Below are 27,510 nucleotides of genomic sequence, written 5' to 3'. Positions count from 1 at the left end.
TCAGAAAAGAAAAAGGTTAAGAATTTTTAAAGGTTTAAAAAATATTTTTTTAAAATGTTAACATGAAGGCAAACAGGCTTCTACAGAATGAGCCACATAGAGTTCATCAGCAGGACATGGTAATTTTCTTATTTAATGAAGATTAAATGACTGATCAATGCACTAAAAATGAGTAAGAAAAATATATTCATCTAGTCCAAGTTTGTAACTGGTAAGATAAAATCCCAAGAACTTTGGATTTTTTATTAAATCAAAACTTAATGAGACATGCCAATCATTGCATATAGATCAGAAGCCAGGTACTTAGTTCTCTTTCCCATCTTGCAAGATGGCAGGTGAGAAGGCTGAGAAGCTGGACACTAAGGAGAAGAAACCTGAAGCTAAGAAGGCTGAGGCTGTTGGCAAGATTAAAAAGGGAGACCCTAAGGCTAAGAAACCCCAGGAAGGGAAGCCCCACTGCAGCCAAAACCCCCAATCTGCTACAGAGTCCTGAAAAGCCATGTACAAGAAGAAGTACTTAGCTGCTAAGTTCCAGGTTGAAAAAAAGGAGGAGAAATTTCTTGCTACTGTCACAAACCAGTCAGTGGTGACAAGAATAGTGGTACCAGGGTGGTAAAGCTTCAAAAAATGCCTAGATACCATCCAGCTGTAGATGTGCCACAAAAGCTGTTGATCCATGGCAAATCCCCCACGTAGCATGTGAGAAAACAGCAAGCCAGCATCACTCCGGGGGCCATCTTGATCATCCTCACCGGGTGCCACCGAGGCAAAAGTGGTTTTCCTAAAGCTGCTGAGCCACTGCTTGCTACTATGATGGGACCTCTTTCCCTCAGTCGAGTTCCTCTGGGTAAAATACACCAGAAATCTGTTGTCCACCTCCACTAAGATGGATATCAGCAACCTAAAAATCCCAAAGCACCTCACTTATGCTTAACTCAAGAAGACATTGCGGAAGCCCAGACACCAGGAAGGTAACGTCTTCAACACAGAGAAAGATAAATACAAAATTACAGGGCAGCACAAGGTTCAACAGAAAGCTGTGGACTCACAAATTTTACCCCAAACCAAAGCTATTCCTAAGCTCCGGGCTCCATTAGATCTGTTTTTGCTCTAACAAATGGAATTTATCTTCACAAATTGATGTTCTAAATTTCTTACCAAGAACCTAATTAAATAACTGATGCATTTTGAAAAAAAAAAAAAAGTTAATGATATTAGCATCCCATTTTCCCGAATGTGATAATAGTACAAAATAATAAATTCTGTCATTTGGGTTTTTTAATGACATCCACTCATATAAAAAAATCATAATTTGTCTTCATTCTTTCAAGACTTCCATTTCAATCACATAGTTGTCAAGGTATGAGAACAAAACATATTTTATTTAATGGTTTGTTCACTCAATTTATAACTTTTAAATGTGTAAGTATACAGTATGTGGACCTCCCTTTGTATTTTGTCCCAGCCTCATAGCATAAAATATGCTTTGGTTCATTCAAATATAGAAAAACATACATTAAAAATTAATTTTTGAACTGAATTTTTGTAGAAAAAAAAGATGTTTGAAATGCAGTGTTACCTAAGAAAAAGAATTACTACTATAAATAATTTATATGAATTCAAAAAGCAAATTGGAAATACATGAAGGCTTTATACTGTAATGGTGGTAGCATGAATGATTTTTGTCTATTGCATGTTTCAATTATATAAACATAAGCCAATACTAATAAGCAACAATTATTATTAAAATGAATACTACAGTTCTATGTCTCTTGATATTACTTTTTTTTTTGGTACCAGGGATTGAACCCAGGTTGCTTTACCACTGAGCTACTTACCTAGCCCTTTTTAGTTTCTTATTTTGAGACAGGGTCTCACAAAATAGGTTAGGGCCTCACTAAGACACTGAGGCTGGCTTCAAACATGCAATCCTCCTGCCCCAGCCTCCCAAGTCACTGGGATTACAGACTTGTGCCACCACATCTGGCTCCAACATTTTCATGTTCATATGTGTTTTTATATGATATTTATAACACACAGGGGCCACAGTCATATACTCCATTTTAAATAAATCGTTCTCACTATATATGGTAGTCTTTCTTATCCATGGGGGATGTATCCAAGATCCCCAGTGATGCCTGAGACCATAGATAATACTGAGTTTTCTATAAACTATCTTTTTCCTATATTTATAATCTTATGACAAAGTTTAATTTATAAATTAGGCACAATACAAACAATATAGCAATATTGTAATAAAATTATGTGAATGTCCTCTCTCTTTAAATATCCTGTGCTCTTCTACTCTATTTTTGGACCAAAGTTGACTGTGGGTAACTAAAATCTTAGAAACTAAGCCATGAATTTAAGCTGAGCTGAGTTTTCCTGTGATAATGAACATTTTGCACAACACATCATCTGGATGGCAGGGACACGTGTCTGAAATGGATGTGGCTTGAGCAGCATGCATGGGAATGGCCCCAGGGCTATAACCCTAGATCCTGCCTCTGATTTCTCACATAGATTCGTAACACCCTCAGCCAAACAGGCAGAACTGTGTTTTTGGTGAAGAAATGTCTAGAATGTCTTCCAATCAATGACAAGAGTCTTTTCAAATGACAATGATGACGAAGATGACATAGACAGTGAGGCTTTAATCCCCCCAGCACGTCCTCTCTTAGGTAAATCAAGAGTGTCTAGAGCAGACCAGAGCTTCCTTTTGTTCTTACCAGCAAGGCTGAGGGTATAACAGCAGGGTAGAGCACATCCTAAGTCCAATATCCAGCAAACTACAATTGCACTTTGTTGCTCTCCACCATCATAGAAGGCACCTGATGGATGATTAGACAGTTTCAGCAAGCACATCCCCCTTCCATTAAAAACAGGAGAATGTTGCAATGGGATACTGAATAGTTGAGTTCAAAGATAAGAAGTTATATTTCGTGTGTTGGTCATCTTCCTAACCAACAGTGCTCTCGGTGGACAGTTCCATCACTACTCCTGTCCATGACTGAATTACGTGGTAACAACTTATCAGAGCTACATTACTCTTACGTTGTCAAGTTACTGCCTGGTATGTCTTCTAGGGAGTTTCATGACTCAGTTAATGATGTCTAATATGTCACTCCCAGACCATGGGAACCAGTTCAGGATATTCTCACCTTTACCAAACTTAACCAAGGGGAATTTTGCTACTATTCTCAATGAATTCAGCTTGAATAGAACTCCTCTGAGGACTATTATCTATCAAATTAAAAAAACAACACTATGATTTGTAAACTTTCTAAATATGTTAGGATGGATATCATTTCCATAAGGCATAGGTTCAGGCTTACAAAGACAGGCATTAAACATGTGAGTTTGGGAAATGCTCAAAAGAGAATAATAAGCCTTTCAATAAAGTGTTAATTAAAAAACAATCCAAAATTATCTAAGAACTTAAATAAAATCAGCATTTGCAAATCAATGAGTGTGCAAATAAACTGTATGTCTTTAAGCAAGTCTCCAAAAGGAAAGGTTGTGACAATCAGAATTTATTCTTCTGAGCAACAACAGAATTTTCTAGGAATTGATCATTTTTTGCTATTTTGGTGCTGATTCAAAAAAGGGAGGTCAAGTCTTTAATTTACTAAGTGCTATTTTCAGGGCATCAGAAATGTAACAATATAATTAAAGACTCCGCTTTTCATTATTTATTCCATTATCATCATTTGGTTAATAATGCTAAGGAAAATATAAACATCTCCTTTTTGTAGACACTAGGGATCTCTTTGAAAAAATGTCATCTTAGAGCACTGTCTAGTTGGCCAATGTGATGGCAATTCTATGCATCCAAATGTCTAGCCATGGTGGTCAATTCTAGATGGTGGTCAACCAGTCTAGATGTTGCTGAAAAGATATTTTTCAGTTGTGAAACATTTAAATAGATACACAGAGTTTGAGGGAAGCAAATTACATTCCATAATGTGAGAAGGCTACATCTAATCTGCTCATGTCCTCAAGAGGAAGACTGAGGTCCCCAGAGGAAAATGAAAGGCTGCCTCCAGGTGGCCTTCACATTGGAGTTGCAATGTCAACTCTTCTCTGGGTCTCCAGTTTTCTGGCCTGCCAGCAGGGGGCAGTCTTGCCAATCCCCATGGTTGTGTGAGCCAATTCTTAAAAATAAATCTGCTTATTGTACACTCATACACATTCTATTGGTTACATTTCTCTGAAGATCCTTGACTAATACAATCACTCAGGCAGGCATCTCTGAACTGCTGACATGCAATGCAAAGCAGCTTCCAGGTGATCCTCGCATAATCATTGTTACAATCCACTACATACTTCAGACAGGGATCAATGCCAACCTGAGACAGGCAGACAGGAGCAACAAACACCTGATAGCCCACTTTAAAGTACACATACCAAGATTCAAGATCTGGACCCACTTTGGACAACGAGCCTCAACAAAGGATTGAGGGACTATGCCACAGTTTCCCTGCACACTGAATGGGACACCTGCTGACACCCCTGCCCACCTCAGGAGGCTCCAATTAATTAAGCTCATCATCCAAAAGAACTTTGTAAACTGCAAAGAAATGCACACTGACAGAAGAGCTAGAAGACAGCAAATACTAAATCACAACCATCTGCACGAACCTTATTATAACGATGCAGGTTGAAACAAGAGGCACTTCCTGTTACACTTCTAAAATGGAAAGTGTCACACTTATGTCACAGGGTAACTGCAATTACTGTGCTCTTCATCAGCTAAAGGGAGCAATCACACACAACCCGCATGTTTCTAAAATAGGAGCCACATGGAAAGTGAGAGAACATATGGAACCATCAACTATACATGCACAGCATGGGACCTTGCCAAGACGAAGCAGGGTTGAAAGTGGTGATTCTGTTCAGGAATGCACGAGCAAGAAAGTCCAGCCATCACTACATGGTGTGGGACTTTGTCATCACTATAAGGCTTGGTCCTTCTAACCTAAAAACTCCGGTGTTACAAACACAGAAAAGTTTCCTGGCCACTGCTAAAACTCAGAAAGACTGGAACACTGACCCAATTCACATCAGGCCAATGCAGCAATGCACAAAAAGTCACAGTGGACTTATTCAGCCCCATGTCAATTATAACTGTGGTTACACCTGTGGTCATGGTCCTTTGTAATGCAGAGCACCTCCAAGGTCAGGCACTGCCTGCTACTGTGGCTGCCACCCACAGGGATTGCTAAACCAGCCAGTGGGTACTGGCCTGCTGCAGCCATCTGCATCTCCTTGAGAAGAACCTCAAACATGAAGTCACACAGGTGACAAAAGAGTGGAAAACAGAGACACCCAGTACCAATGGCACTATTGTGGCAGGACCACTATCTAATAACTTAACAATTATGAATAAGCAAGAAACCGGAAGCTTCTGCCAGCTATCATGGAACTGTGAGGAGAGTCTGCTGAGAGCTAAGCTTATTCCAAGGCAGATCCAGTCCATGGAAGAAGGGTCACACTGTTGGAGTCACACCCAAAGGAGGAGATACCCTGAACCCTTCAACTATGTGAGTCACTACAGTCCCCAGAAACATAGAAAACAGGAAAATACCAGTAAATTCAAGAAACAAAGAGGCACTGACAGACCAGCTCTGGGGTCAGGATCTAAGTGCTATGGGAATGACACTATCTGTCTTCCGTTTTCAAAAGCTCTTTTAATTGCAGAATGAAGACCAGGACGGGTGTACGGAGCAGTGGCTTGGACTAGAATAAGAGCAGTGAAGAAGGAGCTGGGAGCCTCTTTTGAAAGTAGAGGCCAAAGGACTTGGGAGGTTGTTGGTTGTCGACTCCAGCAGCAGAGCTGACCGCGCCAAGATTCACAAGAAGGGGTGGGGGGAACCAACTCACTGGGGGAAACTGGGAGTCCTATTTTGGAAATGTTACCTTTGAGATTATTTGATTAACTGAAAAAGTACAAATCTCAGTGGAATGGTTGGGCTGCAGGTCCAAATTTTGGAGAGACCACAGCTTTTTACAGCCAGGGACTGGGTGAGACCTTATGGGAAAAGAGGAAATGAAGGAAGGACAGGGAGCTGAGCGGGGGACACACTCACATTCAGAGGTCAAGATGAAGTGCACACACGGCCCTACTAGACGGTGCCCAAGGCGGAGGCTGAGCCGTGTGGCCATGAAGGAGCACCAAAGCCAGAGGTGGCACAAGACAGAAGGGTGTTTCAAGACGAAGGGCACTTGGGTTTGGAACCTGAATGTCCCCCCCAAAAAAACATGCTTTGAAGACTCTGGCACTATTGGGAGGTGGTAGACAACCTTTAGGAGGTGGACCTAGTGGGAGGAAGTTGGGTCACTGGGGGGACATTGAAGGGGACCCTAGCCCCTTTCTTCTCTCTTTTGTTTCCTGCCCACTGTGGAATGAGAAGATCTCTCCTGGCTCATGCTCCCCACCACTGACCCAAAGCAATGGGGCCTAGCAAACAAGGACTGAAACCTCTGAAATCATGAGCCAAAATAAACCTTTACTCTTTTTAAGTATATTTTCCCAGGCATTTTTGTCATAGCAATGGAAAGCTGACCAAGACAGAGGGAGGGAACAAGCCACTGTACAAAGGCTCACAAAATGAAAGAAAGATGACGACTAAAGTGACCACTGGAGTTGCTGAATGGAAGTTACTGTTGAAGCTGGCAAGAACAGCCCATCAACAGTACATCTACAGGTATGTATATTATGCTGTGTTGAAAGGGAACAATATTTTGCCCCCACAGAAAGGAACAGAGTATCAGATGTGAAAGGGACTTTCACTTTTTATATTACTTGTAATATATATTATAGAATATATAATTTGCTTTTATAATATTTTATATTATTTAAATATATTTTATATTATTTATATGCAGATACTCTATTTTCATTAAAAGATTTGAGTTTTGAAATCAAACTTTTATGAAAAAAGAAGAAAGGAAGAGTGAGTGGGGCTCTATTATAGCGCCAGCGTTTCTGTATGTCATTTGGGAATGACACAGTAGAAGGGAGACATTGATGGTTCAAGGGCTCAGAAGAGAGGACCATGGGCTTCCTTAGGACACTCAGCCTGCAAGCTCAGCCCCACCCATCCTCAGGGCTGGTCAGGATGTGGTGCACACGGACCCAGCATCCACGAGGCCAGAGAGGGACTCACACCACCCTGAATCCAGCACCTCTGAGCAGCCCAGGGCAAGTCCTGGATAGAGAGGCCTCTGCAGCCTTCTCTAACACACCTCCCCACATCCTGGTTTACTAAGTCCAGTAATTTTGGATATATTCCAATAATGTAAACAAGTACAGAAATTTGTCAAAATATATCAAAAAATGCTTAAATGTTTACTCTCTTCAATCCAAGAATGCTACTCCTTTATTTTTCTCTCCACAGCAGAAGAAATAAGAATGGTCAACAAAGCTTTGAAAAAGTGTTCAACATCTCTAGCAATTAGAGAAATGCAAATTAAAACTACACTAAGATTCCACCTCACTCCAGTCAGAATGGCAATCATCAAGGATACAAGCAACAATAAGTGTTGGTGAGGATGTCGGGGAAAAGGCACACTCATACATTGCTGGTGGACTGCAAATTGGTGCAACTACCCTGGAAAGCAGTATGGAGATTCCTAAGAAAAACTGGAATGGAACCACCTTTTGACCCATTCATCCCACTCCTACATTTATACCCAAAGGACTTAAAATCAGCATATTACAGCCACATCAATGTTTATAGCAGCTCAATTCACAATAGCTAACCTATGGAACGACCTAGGTGCCCTTTGATAGATGAATAAAGAAAATGTGGTATATGCATACATACATACATACACACACACACACACACACACACACACAATGGAGTATTACTCAACCATAAAGAAGAATGACCTTATGACATTTGCCAGCAAGTGAATGCATCTGAAGATTATCATGCTAATGAGAATCAGTCCCAAAAACCCAAGGTCAAATGTTTTCTGTGATAGGTCGAAGCTAACTCACATGGCGGTGGAGGTGCAGGGGGGCTGGAATAGAAGTGCAGTAGACAATGGAGAATGGAAGGAAAAACAGTGGAATGAATCTGACAACCACACAGTGAATCCCACCACCATGTAATCCATAAGAATGGGACTCTCACTATATTCATGCTTGTATAATTATAGCAAATGGATCCTGCTATCATATATGACTAAAAAGAACCAATAATGAATAAATAAATAGAATTTTACACCTAAGACCCCATTCTGAGAAAATAATCAGTGAGATAGTCAGTTTTTCATCCAGTGATGTGCACAGAGTATGGTTTAAAATAACAAAAATATCATAAATGGTAAAAATGACCAACAATTATATGAAAAGGTGTTTCATATCATTAAGCATCAGGGAAATGCAAATCAAGACCACTATGGGAGGCCATCTCACACTCCTTAGGATGGCAATTATCAAAAAGTCAAAAGATAACAAGCACTGGTGAGGGTGTGGAGAAAGGGAAACTCACACGTACACTACTGATGGGATTGGGAGAGCCATTAAGGGAAACAGTATGGAGATTCGTTAAAAATTAAAAACAGGACTACCGTATGACCCAGCAACCCTTCTTCTGAATATACATTCAAAGAAAATGAAACCACCACCTTGTAAAGAAATCTGTACTACCATGTTCATTGTGGCATCATTCACAATAGCCAAGACATACAAATAATCAAAGTGTTGAGAGATGAACTAATAAAGAAACCATGTAGGGGGGTGTATAAAATGAAATATTATTCAGCCCTTAAAAGGAACAAGATCTTGCTATTTGCCAGAACACGGATGATTTAGGACATTATGGTAAGTAAAATAAGTCAGACTCAAAGAAAAATATTACATGATTTCACTTATATGTGGAATCTTTTTTAAAAAATCAAATAAACAGATAGAGAACAAAATAGTGTTTACCAGAGAAAATGAGTGTATGTAGTTGAGAGCATACAAAGTTATATATCCACAGAATGAACAAGTCTAGGGAAACAATGTACAACTACAGGTAATAAAATTGTGCTGGATATGGAATCATGCAAAATTAGTAGATTTTAGCTTCTCTTACTTCAAAAAGTAAAAGAATTGAGTAGCTATTATGTTTGAGATCTGAAATGTCCCCCAAAGTCTCATGTGTTGAAGACTTGGTCCCCAGAGCAACTGCATCCAGAGTCAGGGCATTGGGAAGTGATTTGACCATGAGGATGCTGAGCTCATCAGTGGACCCACAGTTGAGTGGAGTGCTCAGAGGAGCTAGAAACTGCAGGTGGCCGAGGGTTGGAGGAAGTAGGTCACTAGGGGTGTTCCCTGGAAAGGTATTTCCGGTCCCCTGCTCCTTGCGTACCACTGCTACCTAATTCCAGAAAAGCTGAGCAGCTTTTCTCCATCAGGCCTTTCCACCATGATGTTGTGCCTCATGTCAGGCCCAAAGCCAGCCAGCCCCGTACAGAGACCTCCGAAACCGTGAGCCAAGATGAATCTGTCCTCCACTAGATTGTTCTTCTCAGGTATTTGTCACTGCAATGAAAAGCTGTGAACACTGTAGCTCTACGAGACAGACATATAACCTTTTTACTATCTTTAATTGTCCCACAACATCATGTTGCCTGCCTTAAATATTCCCAATAAAATTTATCTTCAAAAATCACGAAAATCTGCAAGCCCTCAAAATGATCTGACAAATAAATTACCCTCAGAATACTGAATGTTTTGCAGCCATTAAAAAGCATGTTCCTGAAGATCATTCAACAAAGTAGAAAGCATCTTGCCATACAAAGTTTAAATGAAAAGTTAGACGGCAAAACAATATGTCTTGGAGGATCTTGATTCTGTACAGACTATATGATAAAGAAACACATTGAGAAGCTCACAAAGATTTGGCAGGTGGTAGGGTCATGAGCCATTTGCATTTTCTCTATATTAATCTGTATATCACAACTTATCCACAATAAAATCTTATTTTGATAAGCAGAGGTTATATAATTTAGAAGTTTAAGTTTCAGCTGAGTGGGAGGGCAATTTGGTAGAAATAATTATAATGTAGTAACATAAAATGTTTTTAGATTTCACTTCCTTCTGACCTCCTTGCTCCTGGGGTGAAATCCACTAATTGTTTCTCTAGTACGGTTAAGTACTGTTGAGAGCCACAGCCGAAGGGGCCCCAGCAAACTTTCAGACTGCTAGCTGATGATTGGCTCACAGCGGCCCCAGCAACATCTATCTGATTGGCTCCTCTGCGGTGATGCTCATTGGGCTGTTTTCCTGCCCTTTCAGACTACGGAGCTGCTCATTGGGGGACTTTTTTGACTCCGCCCACGCGACCCAGCCAATCAGCCTCAAGAGCAGGAGGAGGGGGGGAGGTTGAGAGGCTTGTGGGAAGCCAGTGGTGGCAGTTGGGCTCTGAAGGTTTTTCCTGAGGAGCTGTTTTGTTTGGCGTGTGTGGTTCTAAAAATAAAGTTCATTTCTTTTGACAAGTGGCTCCTGAATTGTGCCCAGCCAGACTGCGGCATTTGGTGGCTCACACGGGGAGCGACTGAGGATAAGTGATAAGGTAAACTGCTCGCCCCTGAGGGCAGGGCGAGAGGATGGGTAGCCATTTTAAGATTCCTCTTTTGTTTTGCTTCACTTTTGTTTTAAGTTGCCTGTCCCTGGAGATGAGTGAGACGGAAGAAAAACCACTCACATCTGAGGAAAAACTATTTACGTCTGAGGAACAGATAGGGAGAAAGGACAGATGCACATGTCAGGAGGATAGAAAGGCTATAATGATTTTTTGTTGTTCCCTTTTTATTTCATTCTGTCTCGGTTTTGTTTGGCGTCATCTTGTTGGGTTGTATTATAGTAGAAATACGGGATCAGAAATTAGTAAAAAACAAACTGAAAGAGTGTTAAGTAAATTGTTAGAGGAAGGAGGCATCTCAGTAAAATCAAGAACAGTCAGGGCATATGTTGATACAATACAAAAATGTAGCCAATGGCTTTTTAAGGAGGAGTTGTTAAATATATCACAATGGAACCATCATGGTGAAGATTTAAAAAGAATAGAAAAGAAAAGCCCAGGAACTCTGCCAGTTGGCACACTGACATTGTGGGCATTGGTATCTGGTTTGCTTAGTCCAAAGCCTTCAGTTCAGACAAAGATAGAGGAAGAAAGCTTAGAGCAGAAAAAACCATTAGGGGGAAAGTTACAAAAGGAGACTGCTACTAACAACTTTCTATCACCAGAGGGCGTAAGTGTCCAACCAACAGTGCCACCTCTACAAGAGACTGCTACTAACACCTTTCTATCACCAGAGGATGTAAATGTCCAACTAACAAGGCCACCTCCATATGCTGGGAGGCCCCCAATCCCCGCAGTTGATAGTTGGGATCCTGAGACAGGATCTCAAGTATTAACATGCCCTGTATTTGAGGTAGGAGGGCAGAGAATTCACCATGCTTTAAATTTCAAAACAGTGAAGCAGCTAAAAGAGGCTGTAACAACCTATGGTCCTCAAGCACCCTTCACTGTAAGCTTGGTCGAATCCATTAACAACTTGAACATGACGCCAGCAGATTGGGCTAATATGTGTAAAGCTGTGCTAAATAGAGGACAATACCTGTTATGGAAGGTTGCCAATGAGGAATTTTACAAGGAGATGGCTAGGCGAAATGCAGCAGCTGGTTACCCTCAGAGAAATCTAGATATGTTGTTAGGAAAGGGACCTTATGAGGATCAGCAGCAACAAATTGCATATGATCCTGGCGTATATGCACAAATTGCTGCAGAGGCGGTTAGGGCATGGAAGACTTTACAAGGACATGGAGGTTTACAAGGTCAATTATCTAAGATAATACAAGGAGCTAATGAATCTTATGCTGAATTTGTAGATAGGCTTATTCAAACAGCTACCAGAGTTTTTGGGAATACAGAACAAGCAATGCCATTAATAAAACAACTGGCTTATGAGCAAGCAAATCGTTGGTGCAGAGAAGTCATTAGACCATGGAAACATGAATATTTAAACACATATATTAAATTATGTAGAGACCTTAATGAACAAGAGCAAGTCGTGGCAGCTGCAGTAAAACAGGCTTTAGATGCCAGAGACATTAATGAACAAGGGCAAGTCGTGGCAGCTGCAGTAAAACAGGCTTTAGATGCCAGGCCAAGAACATGCTACAATTGTGAACAAACAGGACATTTTAAAAGGAATTGCCCCATAGGAGGAGGGTTTAACAAAACTAGGTATCAAAGGAGTAGAATACCAGGTATTTGCCCACGATGCCATAGAGGGAGACATTGGGCTAATGAATGCCGTTCTCAAACCACCATAGAGGGTACTCCATTATCAAAAAACGAACAAGGACCAGGTGTTTATCCACGATATCGTGGAGAAAGGCATCGGGCTCCATTGCCAAAAAATGGACAGGGGGGCCCAATGCTCCAGGGCCCAAAACCACAAATATACGGAGCACTGGAGGAACCCAGCAACCCCATCAGGGTAGTGCCCAGGACACATTGTCCATCAGATCCCTCATCAGACAAACCAGAGGAAGCGCAGGGTTGGACATCTGTGCCTCTGCCAGATCAGTACTAACTCTAGAGATGGGAGTTCAAATCATTCCCACAGGGGTAAAAGGACCTCTTCCCAAAGGAACAGTAGGCTTATTATTGGGACGCAGCTCTTCTACTCTAAAAGGACTTATGATAAGTCCTGGGGTAATTGATCCTGATTATGAAGGTGAAATAAAAATTATAGCCAGTTCTCCAAAGGGTATATCAGTAATTTTACCAGGAGATAGAATAGCACAGTTACTAATAATACCCAGCCTACATGACAAATTTTCCAGTCGTGCTGTAGAAAGAGGTTCCAAGGGATTAGGCTCCACAGGTATAGATTGGGCTATGCTTTCTTTAAATTTAGATTCTCGCCCCATGCTAAAACTAAATATTCAAGGACATGAATTTAATGGGCTACTGGATACAGGTGCAGACCTTAGCATCATCTCTCGTCAAGAATGGCCAAAACATTGGCCATTACAACAAGCCACTCAAACGCTTTGAGGCCTAGGAGTGGCGACTAATCCCCATAGAAGTGCAATGGTATTAGATTGGAAGGATCCTGAAGGATGTGAAGGAACTATACAGCCATATGTATTGGATCATCTTCCCGTAAATTTATGGGGACGAGATGTCCTAGATCAATTAGGTTTGACATTAACAAATAACATCAACCAAAATGCACCCACTATTATGACTAGACAAGGTTTTAGGAAAGGAAAAAGATTAGAAAAACAAGAACAAGGTATAGCAGCACCAATACAAATAGATCAAGGAACGGACAGACATGGGTTGGATTTTCAGAAAGGGCCACTGAGACAATAAAAATTACTTGGAAATCAGAAAGACCAGTATGGGTTCCTCAGTGGCCCCTGACTAAAGAAAAGATACAAGCAGCCCATGACCTGGTCAAACAACAATTAGCAGAAGGACATATACAACCTTCTGTATCTCCCCATAATACTCCCATTTTTGTCATCAAAAAGAAATCTGGTAAATGGAGATTATTGCAAGATTTAAGAGCCATTAATAATGAGATGGTTATTATGGGACCTGCTCAATCGGGGATTCCTCAATTGTCTGCTTTGCCAAAAACTTGGTATGTTTTAGTTATAGACATTAAAGATTGTTTTTTTCAATTCCAATTCATCCTGAGGATAGTCCACGTTTTGCATTTAGTATCCCTGCACTAATCATGAAGGTCCTGATCAGAGATATAAATGGAAAGTACTCCCTCAAGGGACGGCTAACAGCCCAACTATGTGTCAAATTTATGTTAACAAAGTAATCCAGCCACTTAGAAATCAAAATCCTGAACTACAAATATTTCACTATATGGATGATGTATTATTAGCACACAAAGATAAAAACACATTGCTAGAATGTTATGCCACACTTACAAACTTATTAAAAAATTATAATCTAGAGATAGCAATAGATAAAGTACAATTAAATTTTCCAATTAATTATTTAGGAGTTCTATTATCCTCAACCATGGTCCGTCCACCAAAAATTCAAATACGAGTAGATCAACTCAAATCACTTAACGACTTTCAAAAGTTATTAGGAGACATAAATTGGATAAGGCCTTATCTAGGTATACCAACAGGAGAGTTGGGACCTTTATTTGATATCCTAAAAGGCCCATCAGATCCAAATTCACCCCAAATGTTAATGCCTGAAGCAAGAAAGGCATTAAAAATCATTGAAACATATATGGAAAATATGCATTTGGATAGAATTGATATAAGTTTGCCTTTATTATTTATTGTACTACCAACAAAAAATATTCCTACAGGAGTATTTTGGCAAGAAGGTCCATTATTATGGATATATTTATCTTATTCTCCTAACACTATTCTTACTAGGTATCCTGAGGCTGTAGGACAATTAATACTCAAAGGAATAAAAGCAGCAAAGGGAGTGTTTGGAATTTCTCCCAATAAAATTATTACTCCATATACTATGAATCAAATTGATGAGTTAGCTAATGAGTTAAATACTTGGGCAATAATCATGTGCAAATCTAATGTTTCATTTGATAACCACTTACCATCTAATCCTTTATTGTCTTTTTGATCATCGCATCCTGTAATTTTTCCAAAAATGACAAGAAAAACATCTATCATGAATGCTCCAAATATATTCACTGATGGATCAAATAATGGTACAGCAGCAGTAGTTACACCTGATCAAACTTTTACATTTTTAGTACCCAAACAATCAGCTCAAAAGGTAGAGTTTAATGCAGTATTACAAGCTTTTGTGATGTTTAAAGATTCTGTATTTAATTTATTTTCCGATAGTCAGTATATAGTTAATGCTATAGTATCCCTTGAAGATGCTGGTAGGATTTCCCCTTCCTCTACTGTTTTCTCTTTGCTTTCCACTATACAAAGTCTAACCTGGGACAAAAAAGATCCATTCTTTATAGGACATATCAGGGCACATACAGGATTGCCTGGAGCCTTTAGTTTGGGCAATGATTTAGCAGATAAAACTACACATGACATACATATTTTATCTACACTAGAAGAAGCTACAAATTTTCATAAAAAGTTCCATGTCAATGCTAATACTTTACAAAAGCATTTTAAAATAACTAAGGAACAAGCTAGACAAATAATAAAACAATGTCAAAATTGTGTGACCTTTTTACCACAAGTTAATCTTGGAGTCACTCCTAGAGGATTGATACCTAACCATATTTGGCAGATGGACGTCACACACTTGCCAGAATTTGGAAAATTAAAATATTTGCATGTTACAGTTGATACTTCTTCTGGATTTTTGATGGGCTCCCTTCATGCCGGAGAAAAAACTAAAGATGTTACAGCTCATTGCTTACAAAATTTTGCCACTGTGGGTGTTCCAAAACAGTTAAAAATAGATAATGCCCCTGGTTATACTTCTACCTCTTTTAAACAATTTTGCTCAACATTTGGCATTACTCATATAACAGGAATCCCATACAATCCACAGGGACAAGGCATAGTTGAAAGAGCTCATCAAACTATTAAAATGTACTTATTAAAGCAAAAAGAAGGAATTGGGAAGGGGTATATATTCCCCAAAGATAAACTTAAAATAACCCTTTTTACTCTAAACTTTTTAAATTTGGATTCATCAGGGCTTAGTGCTGCGGAAAGGCATATGTGTCCAAAAAATGTACATAAGCCCAAGGTACTTTGGAAGGATATTCTAACAGGACAATGGAAAGGTCCTGACCCAGTAATTGTCTGGAGTCGGAGGTCTGTTTGTGTGTTTCCACAGGGAGAACAGCAGCCGATTTGGATTCCAGAGAGTTTAACTAAAGCGATTTCTACAGACCAAAAAGAAGATGATTTGGCTCAAATCCATAACAACTGATATCCAAAACTCCAGTTTGGTTATTCTTACATCTGCGACAGAACCAGGATGCTTTTTTCAATATCTATTTTATTATTGCCCTTTCCCACATCATGAAGTTCTATTTTGTTTTTTGAGCTCATACAGACCTAGGTTAATGTTTTGCTGATCAGTTCTATTTTTTGACTATAGAGTTTTTAAACATTGCAATGGAGATTTCACCTGTAAAAAGTTATAAGGCCTTTACTATTATGTTATGTGTTGTATGTATTATATTATGTGTGCACACTTGTGTTTTGTGTTATATGTTTGAATGTACGTATGTCCATATATCATATATGATGAGCGCTCATGAAAAAATGGATCCAAATAATTTTTTTTTATTCACGTGATTTAAATGGCTTAATTTAAATTGGGTAAACAGCTGTTGAGGATTGTTTTAAAATGTGAACAAAAAAGGAGGTTAACAGATCTGTTTGTTTACTTTCACCTTTCCTTTTCATTAAATTTAATAATTCTCTTCAAGACAATGTAAATTGTTAAGAAAATTGTTTTCTTTTAGTGCCTTCTGGAATGTTACATAATTTTTTCTTTAGCCATTATTGCCAGAATTCCTATCTTCATCCCAGTGCCGGTGAAGACAAAAATAAAACCAATCTACAGCTTCTGCAATAGCCATCACTGAACTGCTTGCAGAACTTGCCTGGACTACGTATCACTTGTATGCATTGTGAACTCACTTGTATGCATTGTGAACTATGTGTTGGTGCAGCGACTTGTGGTAGTGTTGGGGTATTTATGCTGATGGTGTCATCGGTGGTACAATTTTTCCAAAAGGAGCCGTCAATTGGCTTGGTGTATATTCCTCCCTTCTGCTTGTCATGATCGTTCAGCTAAAATTTGGGGGCCAACAGAGGTGAGGCAAAGAACCTCACCCCCCCCCCCCGCCGCTGGTACAAAGACCTCTCCACAGGTGTGGCTGTATACTGGACCGGTAGTCAGTGACGGGTAAGATCCAATTGCAATGGTACCAACCTAAGACAGGAGGCTGACGCCTTGAGGTCAGCTCATCCGATAACGGGTAAGGACCATATGTACTATTGGACAACCTAAGGCAGGCACGGTCCCTAAGCCACATGCTTGTTGTTTAAACAGAGAGGGGGAAAGTACAGTTTCTCTAATGCTGCATTCAGGTTCTTTTCTTTGTCTTTTGTTTTTAGAGGTTTAACTGGAGTATATCCTGGTATGGATTTATTTGAGATTATTTTGCTTGGTATTTTCTCTGCTTCTTGATCAGTACATTTTTAGCTCTTTTACCAAATTTGGCCATTATTTGAGTACTTTTTAAGACTGCCCTCTTTCTTCTTTCCTCTCTTTCTAGGAGTCCCATGACAACAACATCATCTACCATCTTCTGTTAGAATCCCACAGGTCCCAGACATCTGTTCATTTCTTTATTTTTTTCCCTGTTTATTTACAATGTATAATTTCTATTACTGTATCTTAATTAAACCAATTATTTTCTGTTTCCTTCATTTTTCCATTGATCCCCCATTGAGGTTCTTTTCTTTTTTAATGTGTTACATTTTGGGGGGTTCTAGAATTTCCATTTGGTTCTTCTTTACATATTCTATTTTTTTTTCGATGTTTCATGTGTGTTTGTAATTTCTCTATGAAACATTGCATGTGTTTGAGATATAATTTGCATACTATAACATTCATTATTTTAAACTGCACAATTCAGTGGCTTTGGTATATTTATAAAGTACAACTACCATTTCTACCTAATTCCAGAACATTTGTATTCCTCCAAAATAAAACCCCATACCCATCAGCAAATGCTATGCATCTACCTTTCTCCCCATTCCCTGGAAACCATTAACCTATTTGCGGTTTCTGAAGATTTACCTATACTAGCTATTTAATATCACTGGAATCATACAATAGGATACAGTTTAGATATGAGGTGTTCCCCAGAAGCTCCTGTGTGAGACAATGCAAGAAAGTTCAGAGGGGAAATGATTGGGTGATGAGAACCTTAACCTAATCAGTGCATTAATCACCTGATATGGATTAGCTGGAGGTGGTCACTGGGGAATTGTCTTTAGGGTATATATTTTGTCTATGAATGGAGTGTGCACTCGCCCTCTCTCTCTCCCTCCCTCCCTACTTCTTGGTGTTATGTCCTGAGCCATCTTCCTCCACCACATCCTCTGCCATGGTATTCTGCCTCACCTGAGGCTCAGAGCAATGGAACTGGCTGTCTGTGCACTGAGACCTCTGAGCCCCAAATAAACTTTCCCTCCTCTAACAATTTTTGTCAGGTCTTTTGATCACAGCAGCAAAATTCTGACTAATGCAAATATGTAATGTTTTGTGTGTAGTTTCTTTTAGTCAGCACAACGTTTTCAAAATTCATCCATGTTAGAGCATGAATAAGTACTTCTTTCCTTTCATAGCAGAAAAAATATTTCATTATAAGGGCATACAACATTTTGTTTATGCATTCGTCAGAGGATGGATATCTGTATAATTTCTGTGCTTGAGCAATGCGATGAGTATGTAGTGAGCATTCTGAACAATTCCTGTGTACAGATTTTGGGTAGACATATGTCTTCATACTCTTGGTTATACAACTAGGAGCAGAATTACGGGATCATATGGTAACTTTAGCTTTTAGGGGAACTGCCAAACTGCCCTCCAAAGCAGCTGCACCATTTTGTATCCCCCCAGGAAAGTGTGAGGGTTCCAATTCCCCCAGATTCTCACCAGCATTCTTATTGCCTTTCTTCCGTATTACAGCCATCCCAGCAGATTTCAAGTAATACCTTATTACGGTTCTGATTTGCATCTCCCTAACGGTGTTGAACATCTTTTCATGGGCTATTGAATTAGTTTTGTTAAGGCTGCTTTAACATTTTTGTCAGTTCTAACATCTGTAACCTCAGTGAGATGTCCATAGGTTGGCATCTACTGATGTCTTTTTGCATTCAATCTGAGATCTTCCAGGTTCTTGGTAGGATGAACACTTCTTTGCTAAAGCCTTGGCGGGTTGCTTATTATGATAGGAGAATCTGACTCTTAGGGAAACCTTCTGATCATTCTCTGGCAGAGGACATTGGGGTAGGAGGGAGGGCCTTCTACTTACTGACAAGAGGTACTAGAGGTTCAGGTTCCCTGCGTGGCCTCCACTGAGCCATAGGAGGGGTGTGAGGCCTCACTGTCACTGGGGGTGGTGCAAGTCCTGACTCCCCTCTAGGTCTCCTCAGACACAACCACAGTGGGGAGGCATGGGGCTCCTTGTCAGTGCCAGGTGGGGGTGAAAGTCCAGGATCCTTACTCTAATGCCACTCTGGGCAGGGCAGCCTCAGAATGATCAAGTCTGAGCTCCCCTCTTGATCTTTAATGGCATGGGTGCAAGTGGGACCACAAGTTTTGTCTGTGGTGTCTGGCCAGGGAAGATGGTCATCATCTGAGTTTTCTGACTCACTCGCTGCTCCTTTTCTGTCCCTCTGGTATTTTTGTCTGTGCCCATTGGCTGCTCTGGGTTTCCAGTCTCTTCTACTCAAAGTCAAATAGGAGCAATAAGGAAACCCCGGGGCCTCACTACTGTGTCATCCCCAGCTGGCCTGCCTTCTCTTTGTCGAGACACGTTTTTATGTATTTCCAATAAATAAAGTATAGGAGTTTTCATTTTATCTGGGGAGAATAGGGGGTAAGTGCACCTACCAGCCTCCTAGAAGCAGAAGTCCAGCTTGTCTTTTTAAACACAAATTTTTTTAAAAAAAAATCTTTTGTAACATCTTAAACATAGAGATACTTTAAAGTGGACTATGCATTGCTTTACCTTTCTGAAACAGAGGCCCATAAAATCAATTTAATTTTTTTTTTCTCTCAACAATGCAAACAGCCATAGTTACATGTTTGTTGAATCTACAAGACGTATCGTGAGTTTGTTATGTGATAATCGTGCTTCTATTTGCCATCACGTGACATGGGACTTGTTGACCCAGTTTGGGAAGTCCCTATAATTGCTGGTTCTATTTTCTATTCCTCGCTCTTGTCAATGCGGCTGCCTCCACAGAATCCCCACACCTTTTAATCTGCTACTTCAACAGTGTGCAGGCTGGGAAACCAGACAGTCGAATCTTTTGAGATATTTTTAAACAATAGTAAACAGACTAAGAATAACAGACTCTCCACGCCATACACAAGTTTTCCAGCCTCTCTCTCGGTTGCTCAAATGTCTTTTTGGTTTAATGACTGTCATCTTTTCATCTTCTGGCTAAGTGAAGTTGGACATAAATGATCTCAAATAACATGTGCCGCAGTTATTATAGGTTTTTTTACCTTAACATAAATCAAGCACACAGTAGACCCATGGGAAATCAGATGGCCTGTGCCAAATGCAGACTCCTGGAAATATATGCTCCTCCTGGTGGCTCTATGAACCCACTGCTGAGAAGGGTGCCAGAGATCACAGACAAGCTAGAAGCTGAGGACTCCAAACTGTTGTGTGAACTAAGCAGGAAGAATAGGTTAACTGTAGATGCTTAATAAGCATTTTGAATTTTTTTCTTACCCTCTTATTGTGAGAGAATAATCAAAGCTGACAACACCGGTACAACACCAGCATCTGCTAGTTTCAGGAGATAGGCTTCGAAACCACACCCCAGAGGCCTGTTTTTGCAATATGCCTAGGCTAATCGTTGATTAAAGAGCCACCGTAGAGCTTAGCTCCACATCTTCTACCCCATGCATATCACAAAATTGAGAACACCCTGTTTTCTATTCCAATGCCTCAGTCTCATGGCATTCAGAATCAATGCCTGACATCACACTGCAGGGCTCATGCGCAACTATGCTTCCAGGAAATACGGGCCTGAGAAAGAATGTGAGTTTAAAGCCAGAGTTCTAAATTCACCTCTGTGGCCTGCAAGTTACTGAATATTTTTTCTCATCTATTAGAAGAAGGAAAGCATTGTCTACTTTACTGAGTCGTGATTAAATTTCGAGAGAAAAATACAGTGCAAAAGAATCACAGGGGTGGGAACTGGGGTTGTAGCTCATGGAAGAACACTTGCCTAGCATGCTCAAGGCCCGGGGTTCAGTCCCCAGCACTGGGAAAATAGGAGAGAAGGGAGGGAGGGCAGGAAGGAGTGAGGAGAAGATAGAGGGACAGGTTTTCAAAGTGTGCGACTATCACTGCTAGTAATTGTTTATGTGTAAGGAAATGACCACCTCACCACGAAGGGAAAGAATACCAGATGCTACAACCCAGTTGTTAGCATCTGGACCAGTGCCCTGGGTTGGCTTCGAGTCTACTCTGGATCTACTCAGATCTCTTTCAGCACCTGCAGAAAGGCAGAGGCAAAGCCCCAGGCCACAAAAGCCATTGCTTCTTTTCCGGGATGATGAGCTTCCCTCATCCACAGCACACATTCTGCCCACCAGCTCATCCATCCAGCCACCCCATGACCCCCAGACTCCCTCTCCCTCTACCACTTAATCTTCCAAGTCATAATATTTGATCTGTCTTTCCACAGTCCACACACTGCCCCAGAGTCTGAGTCTTTATGCTGTCTGTCCTTTTACCCACCAATCCCTCTGCTTTCAAACCTGCAATCCTATGGATTCTATTCTTTTTGATAAGAAAGATTTTGGTGGGAAAACAACCAAGTTTTGAAGAGATGTTCTATAAAAGGTCAGGACCCAACCTAAAGTGAATGAGGGGTAAACAGACACCAGAAGGAGCACAGATTTGCTGCAAACACACTTAATTAACCTGGAACAACTCACAGCCTCTAGCCAGAGGGAGCCTCAAGGGGTGTGACTGCCCGGGGGTGATGATTGACAAAGGCTGGTGAGAACCTTGGCAGAGAAGACACTATGATTGAATCAAGGAAATTCACCCAGCACGGTGTCCAGGTTCCCACAACTGCCAGAGCAGAAAGACCATGCCACAACGTCCACAATGGCTTCTTCTTAGGTCTCGGGACAGGGCTCACTCAGGAGGCACTTCTTTCTGGGACCAGCTCAAGTGGGTGCTGGAATTCTACATGACACGTGAGACTGATGAAGCCAGAATGGAATGACTGAGAGTCAACAGGATCTGAAGGTCAGGGGGAAAGAAATGACTGGCTTAGAAATGAAGCTTTCACTTCAGCAATAAAAACCATCTCGTCCGTAGCCATCCATTTTGCCAGACACAGATACCTAGAAAAACATCACATATATGGGTCACACAGAGCTCCTCCGTTAGAGTAGTCTTTTTATGGCAGCATCATTATGCTATTTATGGTGAGCAATTAAAGAGAATCTAAGTGGGCCACCACATTCCTATGTGACTGGCTATGGCTGGCACGGCTTAATGCTGACAATGAGATAAAAGGCTTTTCTTAAACACCGTGCTGCACAAAGGCCATCTCCAGATAGTTATAAATCCACTTTTAGTTGGTATTTATATTTTATTTTTAAAGTCAATTCAATTATGCATGGGGCGAACTGTGCGTAATGTGAGCTACATTATGGGAAACGTCACAAAAATTATTTAATGCCAGGCTGGCATTACAGCAGGCAGGTGGTGAGCATTCCAATGTACCATGCTGCAGGGGAGGGTAGGAGATGTGCCTTAGAGTGGAAAGGGCACAGCCTTTGGACCCACACAGACCAGACCGAACCACAGCTCTGCCAATCAACATAATTCTGGGGATGCCAGTCTGTTAAACTTCAATTTTCTTATTTGTAATACTAAGATCTACCCACTGACTTCAGTGCTCTCGCATAGGAAGTGCCTAATGAACTTTGGCACCTGACATGTCTCTGTATGTGGTAGCTGTTTTAGGCACAGTCAACAGACAACAAGCCAAATGAGGTCAGGCTATAAAAAGACTTCCCAAGCTCCTAGAGGAGAACTTCCAGAAAGACTCAGCACCCTGCGGAAGTCCCCATGCAGGAAGCCCGCCTCTGATCACTCACTCCTAACCTGATCACTGCTCCCTCTCCCCACAGGGGCAGGTCACTGTGATCATCTGCTTATATCACTCATGTCTCAAAAGGTCACCTTGCCCATGCCTGGAATATCCACCTGTTAAAATCCTTCTTCTGCTTCCTGGCTCCACTTCTCAAATGGTCCTACAACAATCCCTTCCTACTGAGAGCCTCTCAGCACTGCCAACCCCTCCACACACATGGGTCACTGTAAGTACATTAATAAATAAAGGAGCCCACCCTAATTCAGTCCAGATGTGCTCAGCTAGAAGGTGATGCCAATGCTCTGGATGCCTAAAATAATGAGCAGAAATTAACAGAAGAAAACTTTGTCATCCCTAGTGCCTTGAAATTTAGAAGGAACACACTGGGAGATCACTCAGACCTGTCAACATGCACAGTGTGGAGCCAGGAAATGACTTGATTTTTTTCTGTTACTATCACTAAAATTCATTCAAGATGAGCCACTGAGAACTTCTTGAGCAGAGATTCTGCATTTTTGGAATTTGTTGGCAAATGACTTTGGAATTATGTGTGTTGTTAGTGAAAATAAATACACTCTGCAAATTCTAATTCCCTCCCCCTGAAATTTTCTAGAAAGTAGATATTGCTTAAATATTTCACTCTCTTACCTATAGAATTCAAATACTACTTTGTCATATATATATATATATATATATATATATATATATATATATATATATAAAATTAACTCCACTAGGCTCTATTTCTGGAATCTCCATTCTTTTCCCTTGATATAGTTTCCTCAGTTGCCATGGGGGACTGGTTCCAGACCCCTTGCAAACAACAAAATCCACAGATACTCAAATCCCTTATATAAAATAATGTCACATTTGCATAGAAATCACAGACAGCTTATATACTTTAAGTCATCTCCAAATCCCCTATAATATTAATGTAAATGGTTGTAATCTATATTGCTCAGGGAATAAACAAGAAAAATGTCTGTCCACATTTGATACACATGCAATTTTTTTACTATTCTGATTGAATCAATGAGTGTGGCGCCTGGAGATACAGAGGGTCAACTCTATTTGTCTATCATATTCATTTTACCATAGTAGACCTTATACTATGCTTTTATGTGCAATAAGAAAAGTTTCAAATCCTCCTTTGATATATTTTTGGACCTTAATAAATGGTGCTGGCCCCTTCAGCTGACTACTTGGAAGAAAATTAATTTCTTTTCTTGCCTCATACATAAAAATGAATTACATAAGGTAAAAGTTAGATGTCAAAAATAAAACAATAGGCTCTAAAAGAAAATTTATGGATAACCTAGGGATACATGGAGTTCTTATTTCAAAAACAAAAACAAAACAAAAGATATATATTTGGCTATATGAAAATCTAAAACTTCTATAAAAACAAAATCTAAGGCTCAGTTGACTAGCATGTGTGAGGTTAATCCTCAGCACACATAAAAATAAAGGTTCAATCCTCAGCACCACATAAAAATAAAGAAAGAAAATAAAGGTATTGTGTCCATCTACAACTTAAAAAATATTTAAAAAACACAAAATCTATCACAAGGAAGGTATAGAAGTAATATATTTGAGGAGATATTTGTAAAAGAAATTTTAAATAAAATGCTAATATTGATAATATAAAGATCCCTCTTAGAAATTGGGGGTGGGGGACTATAGGAAATGTTCAAAAAGAAATGCCTAGGCAACTCCCAGAAAAGCCGAGATCCAAAAGATCAAGTATATTGAAAGCTGTTCAAATCCACTCTTTCCATTCAGATCAACATAATACATGAAAGAATGAATGTTTATTGCTAACAGAGATATCAGAAAAAGGATACTCTCATAAATTGCTACTGGCAATTGTTATGAAAAGTTTAGAATCAACATCTATTGCCAAAGATACCCTTTAATGGGATTTCAAAATACTCTAGTGTCAAAATAAAAATACCAGCACAAAAGAATAAATGTGCAAATAAGTTTATTATACCACTATTCCTAAAGGAAGAAAGGAAACAAAACAAATGCTTATTAATAAACTAACAGTTGAATAATGAGTAATGGGTCTATATCATAGAATATTATGCAGCTATCAAAGAATGCACTAAAGGTATACAGGTTGAGTTGAAGGTACTTCTATGAAGTTGTGTGGAAAATTAAGATACAGAAAAGTATATTTAATATACCATTGAATACAGTAGGCAAGCTATTCCCAGACGTTTTTGTGTTCATATGTTCTTATGTGGTTATTTGGGCATAGAGGGAAAGCATAGGAAGATCCCATACAATTCACATGGGCAATTTACAGTAATGAAAAGAAATAAGTGAAATCGGGAAAAAAAAAATCTCAAAGAAAATTCAATATATATATATACTCCCATGTATACCAGAAAAAAAAAATAATGGGGGTTAGAACTTCTTCTATCAATTTGCAGGGATGTGCATGACTATTGTTAAACTGAAAAATAACATAAAAAGATTCTGTTTAGACAAAATACACAGTGTACACACGGGGGAAAGAAAAGCTCATTTCTGGTGGGGAAGGAGAAAAACTTTGGAAAGACATGTACTAGGCTATTACCACTGATTATCTTAGGAAGGATGTGTTGGATTGGAAAGAGAATTAGATTAATCACTTTGCCCAAGTATAATCTTTGTGTCAAGTTTTCTATGCACTAACTTAGTAAAACAAATATGTATTGCCTCTCTAATTAAAAACATCAGATAAGGAAATTTTCTTTTCCAGAAAAGGAAAAATGGGCACACTTGTGACACAGAATAGAAAACACATTCTGGTATTTTTTTTTTTCAAATGTCACCCTAGCATCTGCACTGGTACACTCCCCTGGGGAAGAAGCGTTCCATGAGCAGGCTGCACATCTGCATACCATCATCGCTAGACACACCCTCACCTTCCTTAGCCTGCTTTACTCTGGCCAGTATGCTCTGTCAATCACTTACTCACAGATATCATGTTGTCCAAGTCAGGTCTTCTGACTTGGTTACCCTAATGGTACTGGGGAAAATGCAAGTGGTACAAGACTAAAAACTTTTCCTCTTACATCAGTGACAAGATAAGGATGTCCACTCTCACTGTTTCTATTCAACATAGTACCAGAAGTCCTAGACAGAGTCAGTAGGCAATAAATAAATCAAAAACCAATAAATAGAAAGAAAGAAAAACTAAAAAGAAGAGGCATCCAAATGAGAAAGGAGTAAATAAAATTATCTCCATTTGCTTAAGCATGATCTGGTACACAGAAAACTCTATAAAGAATCTTCTAAGAAACGAGTAAATTTGGCAAAGTGGCAGGATACAAAGTGATCATAAAAACGTCAGTCACATTTCTATGCACTAGCAATGAATAATTGAAAAGGAAAATTAAGAAAACATTTCCAATTATAACAGCATCAAAAGGAGTGAAATAGTTAGAAACTAATTTAATCAGGGAGACAAAAGACTCATACACTGAAAAATACAAAACATATCACCATATCATCTAGCAATCCCACTTCGGAATATATATTCCCAAAAATTAAAAATAAGGTCTCAAAACATATTTGTATGTTCATGTTCACAGCAGCAATATTCACAATTACCAAGAGTTGGAAGAACCCAAGTGTTTACCAACAGATGAACAGATAAAAAAAGTTGGGCTATATACATACAATGGGAAGTCATTCATTAAAATGGAAGGAAATCCTGGCACATGCTACAATATAGGTATAATCAGGTTCATAGTGACAGAAAGTAGAATGGGCGGTTGCCAGCTCTGGGTGGCGAGAAGACACAGGGAATTCTTGTTAATGGGTAGTTTCAGCTTTGCAAGATGCATAGGAGTTCTAGAGATAGGGAGCACAGCAATGTGAATTTACACCACAGAACTGTGGTAAACTTCAGTCATTGTCATAAAAAAGTTATAAGTATAAACATTTATTAAGAAACACACATTTATATACTATTACAAATTGAGCACCTCGATCCTAAAATCTTAAATCCAAAATGTTAATAGATTTGGGAGCATTCTGGACTTTGGATTTTAGGATTAGGGATGCTTAACCAACAAAGTCTTTGGAAACATTCCAACATTCGAAAACCTCTGAAATCTCAAACAGTTCTGGTGCCAAGCATTTGGGATTAGGAATAACCAATCTGTACATATGCATATTCTCTTTTATATCTGAAGAAATATACATATTCTCTACAAAGTAAAATAAAACTAAATGTTGTTAAGCAATATCATAAGTTGGTAGAGCTCCCAGGACAACTTTAAGTCCAAAGGAATCCAGCAGACATCCAACAGGGAATGGGGGGCAGGCACACACTGTCCTTGAGATCTGAATTGAGCTTATAAAATTGCAAACCAGGATGGACACATGTTATAAGATATAAAGCCACATGGAACCTGGGGACATGTTTCCTTTCCTTCTCCCCAACCCCAACTCCTGTGAAATAAGAAATGGCTAACATCTCCATAATAAAAGCTTGGCATTAACTGTCCACCATGACACTTGAAAACATGTTGCCAACAGGTTAGGAAGCCACCTCTGGCATTTGAACAGACTGGAAGCAGTTTATTTTATGGAAGTAAGGGAAGAAGCTATAGTAGCATAAGGAA

At 39.7% G+C, this 27,510-nt stretch overlaps 1 protein-coding gene and 1 pseudogene across 3 annotated transcripts in view; one reads left to right on the top strand and one right to left on the bottom strand.

The window, feature by feature from the left end:
• Mtus2 (microtubule associated scaffold protein 2) overlaps positions 1–27,510 on the bottom strand; it is a 595,926-nt gene that overhangs the window by 450,304 nt on the left and 118,112 nt on the right. The window lies entirely within an intron of this gene.
• On the top strand, positions 329–1,149 carry LOC124099193 (large ribosomal subunit protein eL6-like; annotated as a pseudogene).

Source organism: Marmota monax, unplaced genomic scaffold (assembly GCF_021218885.2).
Source record: "Marmota monax isolate L192 unplaced genomic scaffold, Marmota_monax_Labrador192_F-V1.1 WCK01_AAM20220418_F8-fsc00011, whole genome shotgun sequence".
Classification (NCBI taxonomy): domain Eukaryota; kingdom Metazoa; phylum Chordata; class Mammalia; order Rodentia; family Sciuridae; genus Marmota; species Marmota monax.
The sequence above is the reverse complement of the archived record's forward strand: the minus strand, read 5'-3'. Positions and strand labels throughout refer to the sequence as shown.